The sequence below is a fragment of the Linepithema humile genome, chromosome 3 (assembly GCF_040581485.1).
Source record: "Linepithema humile isolate Giens D197 chromosome 3, Lhum_UNIL_v1.0, whole genome shotgun sequence".
Lineage (NCBI taxonomy): Eukaryota > Metazoa > Arthropoda > Insecta > Hymenoptera > Formicidae > Linepithema > Linepithema humile.
Genome location: NC_090130.1, coordinates 2327594 through 2337916, shown reverse-complemented (window position 1 = coordinate 2337916; position 10323 = coordinate 2327594). Strand labels below are relative to the sequence as shown.

Genomic DNA, 10323 nt, shown 5'->3' with positions numbered 1-10323 from the left:
AATTGTCAATCTTGATTCAAGTTTTCCGGAAAATTAGCTAATATCTTCAACTAATCATTATTACATTAAATATTAATTATTAAATAAATATTGAGGTTTTAATATATTCAAAATGTTGCTTTTTTTTAATAAATTATGATAAATCGATAAAATATAATAAATATTTATCACGTTTTTATAAATGTGATTACATTATCAAGTTTTAAAATACAGAATACGTGATAAAAATATTTTCCGCTTGCTCTACGTTATTATATCAGTAAATAATTGAGGAAGTGAAACGCACGTTGATAATAATGTAATTTGTTAGATAAAATTCTTTTGTAAGATATGTGTTGCAAAGTGTAATATTCTTCCGTTAGCGTATCTAATTTATCGCGCATCACGAGAATACGCGCAGCATTTCTAATGCTTAATTATACTTTTTTGTGAATATCAATTAATATGAAGAGACAGTAGAAAAATGAACTAAAAACTTATTTACAAAGTTGTAGTTCAAGTGGATTCTTTGAATAATGATTTGAATAATGGAACAAGAGATTAGCTTTCTATGATTTATCTATCCTATCAAGTGCGTGTCCATTGTCCTTAAAGATACGATTAGAATGTTTACGAGAGACGTGATTTGTTCCTGAACGTGACAGAATGCACGGCTGCAGGCTTGACATGCGATATGGCTCCAGATATTGTTATACACACGCGCTTATAAATCCGCTTCGCAATGGATCGTCAATATTTGCTTTTCATCAGTTTTTACGAGCTACGTAATTGTCCGGCGATAAATTACTGCAATCGATACTCGCCTCGATACTTACGCCACAGAAGGGACACTGCAATTATGCTGTTGCATAACGTCCTCTGCCCAAAATGAAAGAAACTTGATGCATAACTCGATTACGAATGCGTTAGGTCGTTAGGTTTTAATTACCATACCGGTCTTCAATTCTTGCGACTTTCTCTTTGCAATTATCGCGACAAAGATTTTCCCACCGTTAATGCTAAACTAAATTAGACTGGCACCGCGAATCGCGGCACCATGCGCTCGATTCCCGGCCACGAAAAGCGCATTGTTTCGGCGCGCTTTTCAGTCGTTGCACGCAACTCGCATCAAAGAAGCGGATCATCAACGACGAACAATGCGTTGCGACAGCATGATCATTGTTGTAATTATTATTGTATTCGTCATTCGGTACCCCACGCACCGTATTGCATCGACGATTGCTCCTGCAATGTGTTTCAAAACAACATTATTCTAAGAAATGGCAAGATGGGTGTTACGGCAAGTAATTTTTTTCAGAACACAAATCATTTACACGAGGTTTATTAGAATATGAGGGTCAAGAAGAGCGAAAAAAGAAACTCGCTAAAAATTACGTTATCGATCCGATTGCAAAACTGGTCTCACCGTAATCGATGCGGATGTTAACGCGAATTCCTAAGATGCGTTCGCATAGATATAAGAAGCGCATCACGGTAGCGCATATTAATCCATTCGCTTGTACCGCTTCAAGCATCTTCTCGCATTACCGCCGTACCGTTATCTTCGGAAAGCGATATACGGCGCGTATGTTTTTTTGACTGTCACGGTGAGCGACGCTGCCAATTGCTAAAATCATTCTCCTCTTCGTTCGGCGGAAATTCTGCTCCCGTTCGCCGATTTGCACGCGAGCCTCGCCTCGCAGGTTGCACAATATTTCGTATCTATCCCGCCGCAACCGTGTCGTTTGACGCGGATCTTTACAATCGTGCGTGGGTACGCGAGTACAATCCAGTAACGTAAGTGCGTAGACGCAACCCAGGCCGACGATCGCGCTAGCGCAATTCTCGGCACGAAACGACAGTAGGAAGTTGCGGCAACTTTCGACGGCTCTGAGATTTTCGCTTATACGGTTGATTGCAAGCGAAGATTGTTATTTACAGGCAAATGCTGAAAACTTTTTAATACAATTAATTAATTAAACTATTTTAATTAATTTTTATTAATTAATTGTATTATCTAATTAAAGTATTTTAATTAAATATGAATACATAATTATTGTGTCGCGATTGAATTATTCTGATACTATGGAATGCGAACTTGTGAATGGCGTATAAAAGTATGACGCTATGTAATTGTATGCCGCGAAACTAGGACCGAAGTCGTCCGAGAAAATAGCGAATTTCCATTATTCCGTTACGGTTTGATAGGTGTGGTTCCGCCGGAAGTGGCAGCGAATTAAGCGCCGTCGTGCCGGAAATGCACGGCAAGACCACGTGAAACAGATCAAGCTATCATTGTTCGCCACGAAATCGTGGCCGTGTTGTGCCGGAAGTACCGACTCGTTTCCGGAAAGGGGGAGGGTGAAAATGTTCGGACAAGGAGAATCCAATCTTAATGAAATAGAAAGTAACTCCGCGAGATGATTAAGTCAAATTAAAGCGCACTCGCTAATTAGATTTCTACTCTAGATCGATCGTTTCACCTATTTTACATCTAATGTTATATATTTTTTTTTCTAGGAATTGCAGACTCTCGAAATTACACGTTTCTGGATAATGGCTGCTTCTGCGGAATACAATTATACATATATCAGCTGTGCGAGAAAATAAAAGTATAGTAACTTTACACAGTAACGGTAAGTGAATGAAGTGTTATATGATGAAATGAATTAGAGTTAAAAAATTCTTTTGGAAAAAAAGGTGTAACAATTGAGCACAGTTGCAGAAGCATTCTTGATAATTAGGGCGTCTAATGCGGAGATAAGTGAAATAAATGGAGTATGTCAGTGAACAATGTTTTTACACTAAAATCCAGTCGGACTCCGATTCTATTCAACGTTCTTACCGCAACGTACGATTGCAAGGTGCAATTTGAACTTGAACAGAATGCAATGTAAGCATGGTATGTAATTAACTTTATAGCCGATCACGCCGCAGAAGTACGATACAGCACTTGTGTGACTTTGCATGTTCGCCGGGATACCGTAAGGCGATTCCGCTATTATTTCCTCCTATCTCACGAAGCTCCAACTTTTTTCCACGAACGTGACGATCAATCCGTCTCGTCTTTCATCGCCGCTCGTTCCGTATAATCATATCAAAGTGCTTTATCACGTGAAAACACGGACTAATGGCCCGTGTTTGCACGCGCTTCGTAAGGGTGGAAAGTGTAATGTTCGGCCGCGCCTGAATATGGGCGCGGCTTTCGAGGGTGCGGCGTTCGCCGCGCGACACTGCGTGTAGGCACCCTTATTCTTCATCCCCGTGACAGAAGATTGATGGAGCAATTTAATTTAACGTCATTTCCTTAATAACCACTGACAAAAAAATATTTCTGTAATGAAGTCTCTAATGAAAAGTCCAGCCTACTAATTTTAATATGTGCTTTTAGGATAATTATTTCTACGCATGTGAGATTGTATAATAATACATATTTGTGGCATCCATTTATATTGATTGAAAATAGCAGTAATTTTATTTGCAAGTATTTTATTTATTATACACGTATACGACGTTCCCAGTTAATTGCAGCATGATGAAGTGCATGTGTGTGTTGCAGCATTTATAAACGGCGCCGTGATATACGATTCTTGTACATGATAGACCTGTACGCGTAGACGATTTATGTTCTGCAGCGTCTATTGTCTGAGAGTATTTCTCGATGGACGCTCTCGACTGTTTACAGTATGAGTTCGCGCTGTTAGTCATAACTTATTCTTCGTCATACGATCGTCGCAAACGACATGTGAAATGGCCTTATCGTCTTACACACTTTCGTGATTCACGGATATCAGAATACGTGATTAATTCTATTTATGCTGAAATAATTCACAATGAGATAAAACAAACTGCATAATCTATTACGATAAAATATTAGAATTAATCAAAATAAAATTAATCGATTAAAAGATATTGAAATTTTTCTTTCGGGAATGAGAAGTGATTTTCGATTAACAAACCGATGTGTGTGTAATTTTTTAGGGTACGATTTTTCCGGTCTGCTAAGGGCGACCCATCATCTGCTTCGTTCGTTGCCCCTCGTTGCCCTCTATCAACCGTCTTAAGAAATTCGAAAGTTCACGGAGCGTGTAATGTAAGTCAATCATCCTAAGGATTATAAAAGCTGACCTACATGTGTGTGCAACCACTCCCAAATCGCCGATTCGCTGCCAGTGCACGATAGGAAATAATTAATCAATTGCATAACCGACAACAGGCACTCCGACGTGGTATTGTTGCAGCTTAGTGCGGGTTTAACTAAACTATTGCACGAAAATGTATTTAGACGTTATTTTCAAAAGTGTTGTGTTTATATAATTATATTATACTTTTAGCAAATAATTATACTACGAAATCAATTTTTATTTGCACAACAATAATATAATAAAATTACCAAATAATCCCGAAATATTTTGCTTACGCGCAAGATTGCGTTAATTGTTTACTATATGTAACAATGATAAATTAGTAAATTATTATAGTATAACACTTTACAGTTGCCAGAGATCAAGGATTAGCACGGAACTTTGCGGGATGACTGAGCTACTTTTACCAGCTGCAGGCGGTTTTCTATCGCAAGACGCGCAAGATATAACACGAAAATGACGCTCATAACGCACACCTGGCTGACCATATACGATTCTGTTTTGCCCTTTGTTTCTTAAAAAAATTAGTGAACAAAACAGATAGAACAGATTCGTGATCGTATGAATGTCACTGCGAAACGACCGAAGACGCATTACATCGTCGTATTCATTTAAAAAAAAAATATATCTAATTTACAAATAATTGAGATGTAAGACGCAGCATACGCTATCTTTTAATTATACTATTTCGAAGATACAATATTTCGAAGATACAAAGTAGTTTGCCATGTCCACTCAAACGACACGGACCTCCAATATCATTTTTAGCAAACTGACTCGTTACACCGAATAGTTTTGGTTCTTAGTTTTTTTAAAATAAGAAAGTTTACACGAAAACACAACATGACGGTACTGCTATGCATTGAGAATAATTGCAATCAACCACAATTCAAATCTTAAAAAGGACATCGTGTATGTTTAATGTAAAACATGATTTCCTTCCTGATGATCTTAAGATTGGTGTTATTAGAAGAGGCATGACTTTCAAGATGTGTTGTCCTTCTAAACAATTTTTAAATGTAACGAATATAAGAAGATTGTAATATCCGAATTAGTTTTATAAGTAACGATTGTTTATTAATATGTTCCGAATTTTATAATAACTAACTACTGAAGATGACCACAACCAGATGGTCGAAACGTCTAGATTGACCTAAACATTTGTTATAATATATTAATAAATTAAGCACGAAAATCCAGCTTGGGCTCTGTAGCTTGTTGTTAATAATTTATTTGAATAATTTGAGCCAATATTATATTTTTAATTATATTTTTAATTTAATTTATACAATATTGTGTTCATATATAAATTTTGATAAAAGACTGAGGAGATGGACAAACTTTTCGTAACAAAAAAGACCCTGTGTTCCACTGAAGGCAAGATAAATATGTGTTCATAGTGTGAATGTGATTTCATATATACTGCTGTCGTATAAATTTGATTCTTGGGTTCCATAATGCTCCTAATGTTTACCAGCTCTCGCGTTATCGCGCGCGCAACGTAACTACAAGATTAGTTTTCATATTTATTTTTCTTCTCGCCCCTTTCGCACTCCTTTACTGCCTCGTTCCAATCCTAACATAATAAATTTATAGATAATATAATACCAGTATAAAACTAGATTTTAATGTTTGTGTGCTGATACGTAAAATATTGATTTATTATTTTGCAAATAGAAAATTAATTTTGGCTGTTATTTAAATGCACTAATATTTCGATTTTAATTAAATTTCTATTTTAATTGCATCTTCCAAAAAGACAAAAATAACATTGAGACGCAATATTTATGAAAAACAGCTGTTCTTCCTTTTGGGAATTGAGGATACACACTGACCGCGATCGATGTAGGTACTTTAATACCAATTCCATGATGCGGCAAGGTCCAGCTTCCGCTCTGCGTGACGAAACTCATTTCCGGAACAGTTTCGTGCTCCATTCAGAGGGGAACCCCAATCAATATTTACTATCCTTGTCTACGCTGAACGACGACTTCGACTGCTATTTTCTACGGGTATCATTTGCATCTGATTAGATTTTATTTCAAACAAAAAGATATTGCACAACAAAAGAAATGTAAGTACATTTTAATATTCATACAAGAGTAATTATTTCCATTATTTTGCACCCTTATATTGTAAACAATTATAAGAAGAAATATTAATCAATTAAACAGCAGCAATATATTAATGTTTTTAATTCTAATTATGCCGTTCAAAAATTTGCGTTATTTCTTATCAAATTTTTACTTTTATTTTCTTTTTTGCAAATGTGAAGCTAAAATTTGCCAAAGTGGCGATACAAACTCCCCCTTTGTTGCATCCATCCAAATTTGCAGTTACAATAATTCCGCACCTTCTCTTCCGGGACACCCATTTTCCTCCGTGAGAGACATCCTTTTGCTCCCAGCTTCCTACATCGCCGAAATTGGCGGTTCCCGAAGGGTGGAAATTATTTTTCAGGCGGTAACACTCGGTTACGTCGATCTTCGGCGAAGTGACGAACAACAGGTTCGCCTCGCAAGGTGAGATACATGTCCCTTCCTCGTTGTCCCCACCATCTCAGGCACGCATACACGCGAATCGGCGTGTGCAGGTGCATGATGGATGCGCGTCTGGGAAGAATCGCGCGCGCACAGAGGAAGAGGCCTCGCCTGTGGGAAAGTAACGCTACACCATGGGATCCACCGGCGGGCTGGACCGCCGTCTCTACCAAAGTCCCCATAGTATCCTGCGCATACTACGGGGAGTCCGTCACGCTCGCCGTATTCGCCGCTCGTGTACACGGCTGAAGTAACTGACCACCGTGGTTCCGATTTCTCTCCTCGCACATCCCCTCATCGCGTCGTCAGTCCTCGAGTGGTTTTCTCGAGTGGTCAATCGACTTCGCGGAATTTGCATACGGCAAAACACGTGAGTGCCTTTATCGGCGGACGCTCAATTTTCTAAATTAAAATTCGATAAATAATTTTATGCGCGATAAAGTCAAGGCGAACCGTGAAAATTCCGCGACGAAAAATTGTAATCATCGGCGAGTGATTCAACGGAGCGTTTCGATCGCACATTTTTGATCACGCTCTGCCTAAGCGATGTGACGTAAGTTAAATTGCATGGTATTATCGACGAGTACCTAAACAGGTTCCGTATGTTAAACTAGTAAACTGTTAGACACTTGGCGATAATGCTATACAATTCATTTAACTTCGTTACGTCACTTAGGTTGAAAACGATGAAAAATGTGATTGCAGCGTTGCACATTGAAGTATCATCGGTGATTACGATTTCACATCCTTATTTTAATGTCGCGCTTGATAATCATTCAATTCACGTATTTGCGTGTGAGTTATCGAATGCTTAATTTAAAAATCAAAAGATCGAACAAAACAAAAATAATTATCGATCATACGTATTTAAAACATTAAATATTCACGTTCTTACTTTACATATCTCGCGTACGAAATTTCATTATCCCGAAGGTCTTCACACTCTATCTACTGGTTCTAATATCACGACCGACTGATAATCCGTGCATATTATATATCGTGTAATGCAATACAAATTTCTCATGTCTTTCATCGTAACGCGATAGACGTGTTTAGACGATGTATGAAAATATTCGTCACGAAAGCGACCTAGCGCGACACAAGTCGACGCTCGTAAGATTCGTACCTTTTGCGCGCCTTGCGCGATAAGCCTGCCGCTGCTTTACGAGACCCAATGAGCACGCACACGCGTTTTGCATTGTCGGTCGCGCGCGCAGGCGCTCGTGAGGCTTATCTGCCGATTGCAGCTGCGGCGATCTAGCCGCTTTGGCCGTAGCTAATTGAATTTTCTCCCCGAGATCGTCGTAAGCGAAGTCAGAGCCGACGGTGGAAGGACCCTTCACAGTGAGGCCTCTTGTGTCCGCGACAAAAGGCACGCGTGTTCCGCGACTAGATCGCGATGGTACGCGCGGCTGCAGTCGTGGAGCTCTCTCGCGCCGCGGCGAGACCAAAGTCACCCGCGTTTCTTACGACGAGGAAGCCGTTTCATGTTTTTCCGCGACTCTCGGTTCTCGACCTCGGCGGGAATCAATGGGGAAAAAATTCGAGCGTTCCTTGCAAAAGTGACCGAATAATAATCATATGGAGATGTAAAATGCGCAATGGAATCGAAATCGAACGACGGGGCTGCAATTAAATCTGCGCCTATCCGTTCCGATATTACCGACGACTATCAATCCGCGGGCTATAATCGAACGATGATTGGAGAAAGTTTAATTCATCACCGTGGAAACGCATGTTATAATCTACGCGATTTCAACCCAGATTACGATGCACCGAGGTATTATTTTCAAAGACACCCCTTATTTTCGGCACGCCTCCGCGTCCGAAAGCGGCCTCGAATTACATGTGTCGACCACCCCGCGTCGCACTCGGTTGCGCCTCGAATGCCACCCAAGTCTGATCGCGCGCTTCTTCTTTTTCAAGACACTTTCCTGAATACCTGCGGTTTCATCGGCAAGCACCACTTTCTCTATCGCTCTATTGTAAATTGTCTCAAAGGATGGAAAAATCCAGCGTAGTTGCAATCGGCCGGAAGGCTCAATCGAGGCGAAAAGCACGTAACGCGCCGGAAGATGAGGATTTATTCGTTCTTCCGGTACGAGAATAAGTACGATTGCATCTATGCTGACGCAAATGCAAATACACACTTCAATCTAGATCAGCAGTAAAGTATAATGGCGGCTGGATGCTATAAATACGCGTGTTTTTCTCGAATCTATGAATCTCTCAGCTAGGAGTCATTGTTGTTCCTGGCGGGCGCGCGTATCGTGCGATATAACGAGTTTATTAAAGGAATCGGAAAGAGAAGCGTGCACAGGGCGCCATTGAGTGAATCAAGCCGACTCCCACGTACGTCTCTCGCTTTTTCTTCGCACAGACGCAAGTCCTTCTTTCTTTCGACGCGAGCTCGACGCCCATGCAGTCGTTCGTCGGGCGATCACGTAGGACGCACCTCTCGCGTTTTATTTTTCCATCCTCCTCTTTCCGAATGTGGCAGGTACAGGCGTGTATGTAAAATATTGCTGTGAGAAGAACGGTACGAAGATTTGTTGGTCGAGCAACGAGACAGATAAGCAATCCGTAATCTTACGTCTGAGTATCAGCTAGTCGATCTTGTCACAGAATCTTGATTAACCTTCGGGCTGTAAAAAAGGTTGGCCAATTCTTATGATATGATCATCATTTTGTATGTTAAAAAATAAATGTAGCAATATATCTAAATAATCAAAATCTCGCGTGTCTCTTCACAATTGCAGAAAAGAAATCACAAAGTTATCGAAAAAAAAAGAATAAAGATACATGAAAAAGCTTTCGAGAGATTTATATTAAGGATTTATATACCGTGGATGTTAACCCGCGACGGGGAGGGAGCGACATTCATTCTCCGATTCCGCGTTGATGATCATCCTAACGAGCACGCGCTACCGCTCGGGTAATGGCTTCTTATACACGTCGCTTGCTTCAGCTTCTCGAACTCACGAAGAATCCTGTGCGCGGAATAACTAATAGAAAATAAAATCGCCGGACGTGCTTATCCGTAACGACCGAGGGGCCTATCGGACTTTTTTCCCCACGGTGCGAGCCTCGGCGCTGCGATACACGCGTAGCTCGCCTCCTCTTTCAACAATACAACGCGGAACTCGGCTGCGCGCCACGTAAGACTCGAATCTTAATTTATTTTTGCAGCAAAGCAATCGCGGATCACTCTTCCGCCAGTACGAACGCTTTCTCCGACTTCAACAGTCATCTCTGCAAATTATTTCACGCGATACCGCACATCCTGCAATTGATAGTAATCTTCCTGTGCATAAATACGTAATTATATTATACAGAAAACAAATATAATATATCTAAAAATATAATCCAACAATCGAACTTGTCGCATGTAATTCAAAATTTTTCAAAAATCAATATCTACTGAAATAATGCTGCCGATAATTTCTCAGTGTTCCAAAAGAAATACAAAAACGTAAACGCATTAATTATCCGCGCAATGGTTAATATAAAAAAAACTTTTGCATTCTCAGGTGCTCAATTTGCGAAAGCCATTCGTCTTCCTTCGTATCCTAGACAGACATTTCATATTCTCATCATCGCGAGCGGGGAAGAGAACCGGGAGCGAGAGTAAGGTATGTCTCCTCGCGAGCGGCTGGTTC

At 40.0% G+C, this 10323-nt stretch overlaps 1 long non-coding RNA gene across 1 annotated transcript; it reads left to right on the top strand.

The window, feature by feature from the left end:
• The first annotated feature begins 3503 nt into the window (after positions 1-3503).
• On the top strand, positions 3504-4629 carry LOC105676285 (uncharacterized). The gene is made up of 2 exons (XR_010889166.1): positions 3504-4072; positions 4476-4629. It is a non-coding gene; the product is annotated as an uncharacterized lncRNA (long non-coding RNA).
• The last annotated feature ends 5694 nt before the right edge of the window (positions 4630-10323 follow it).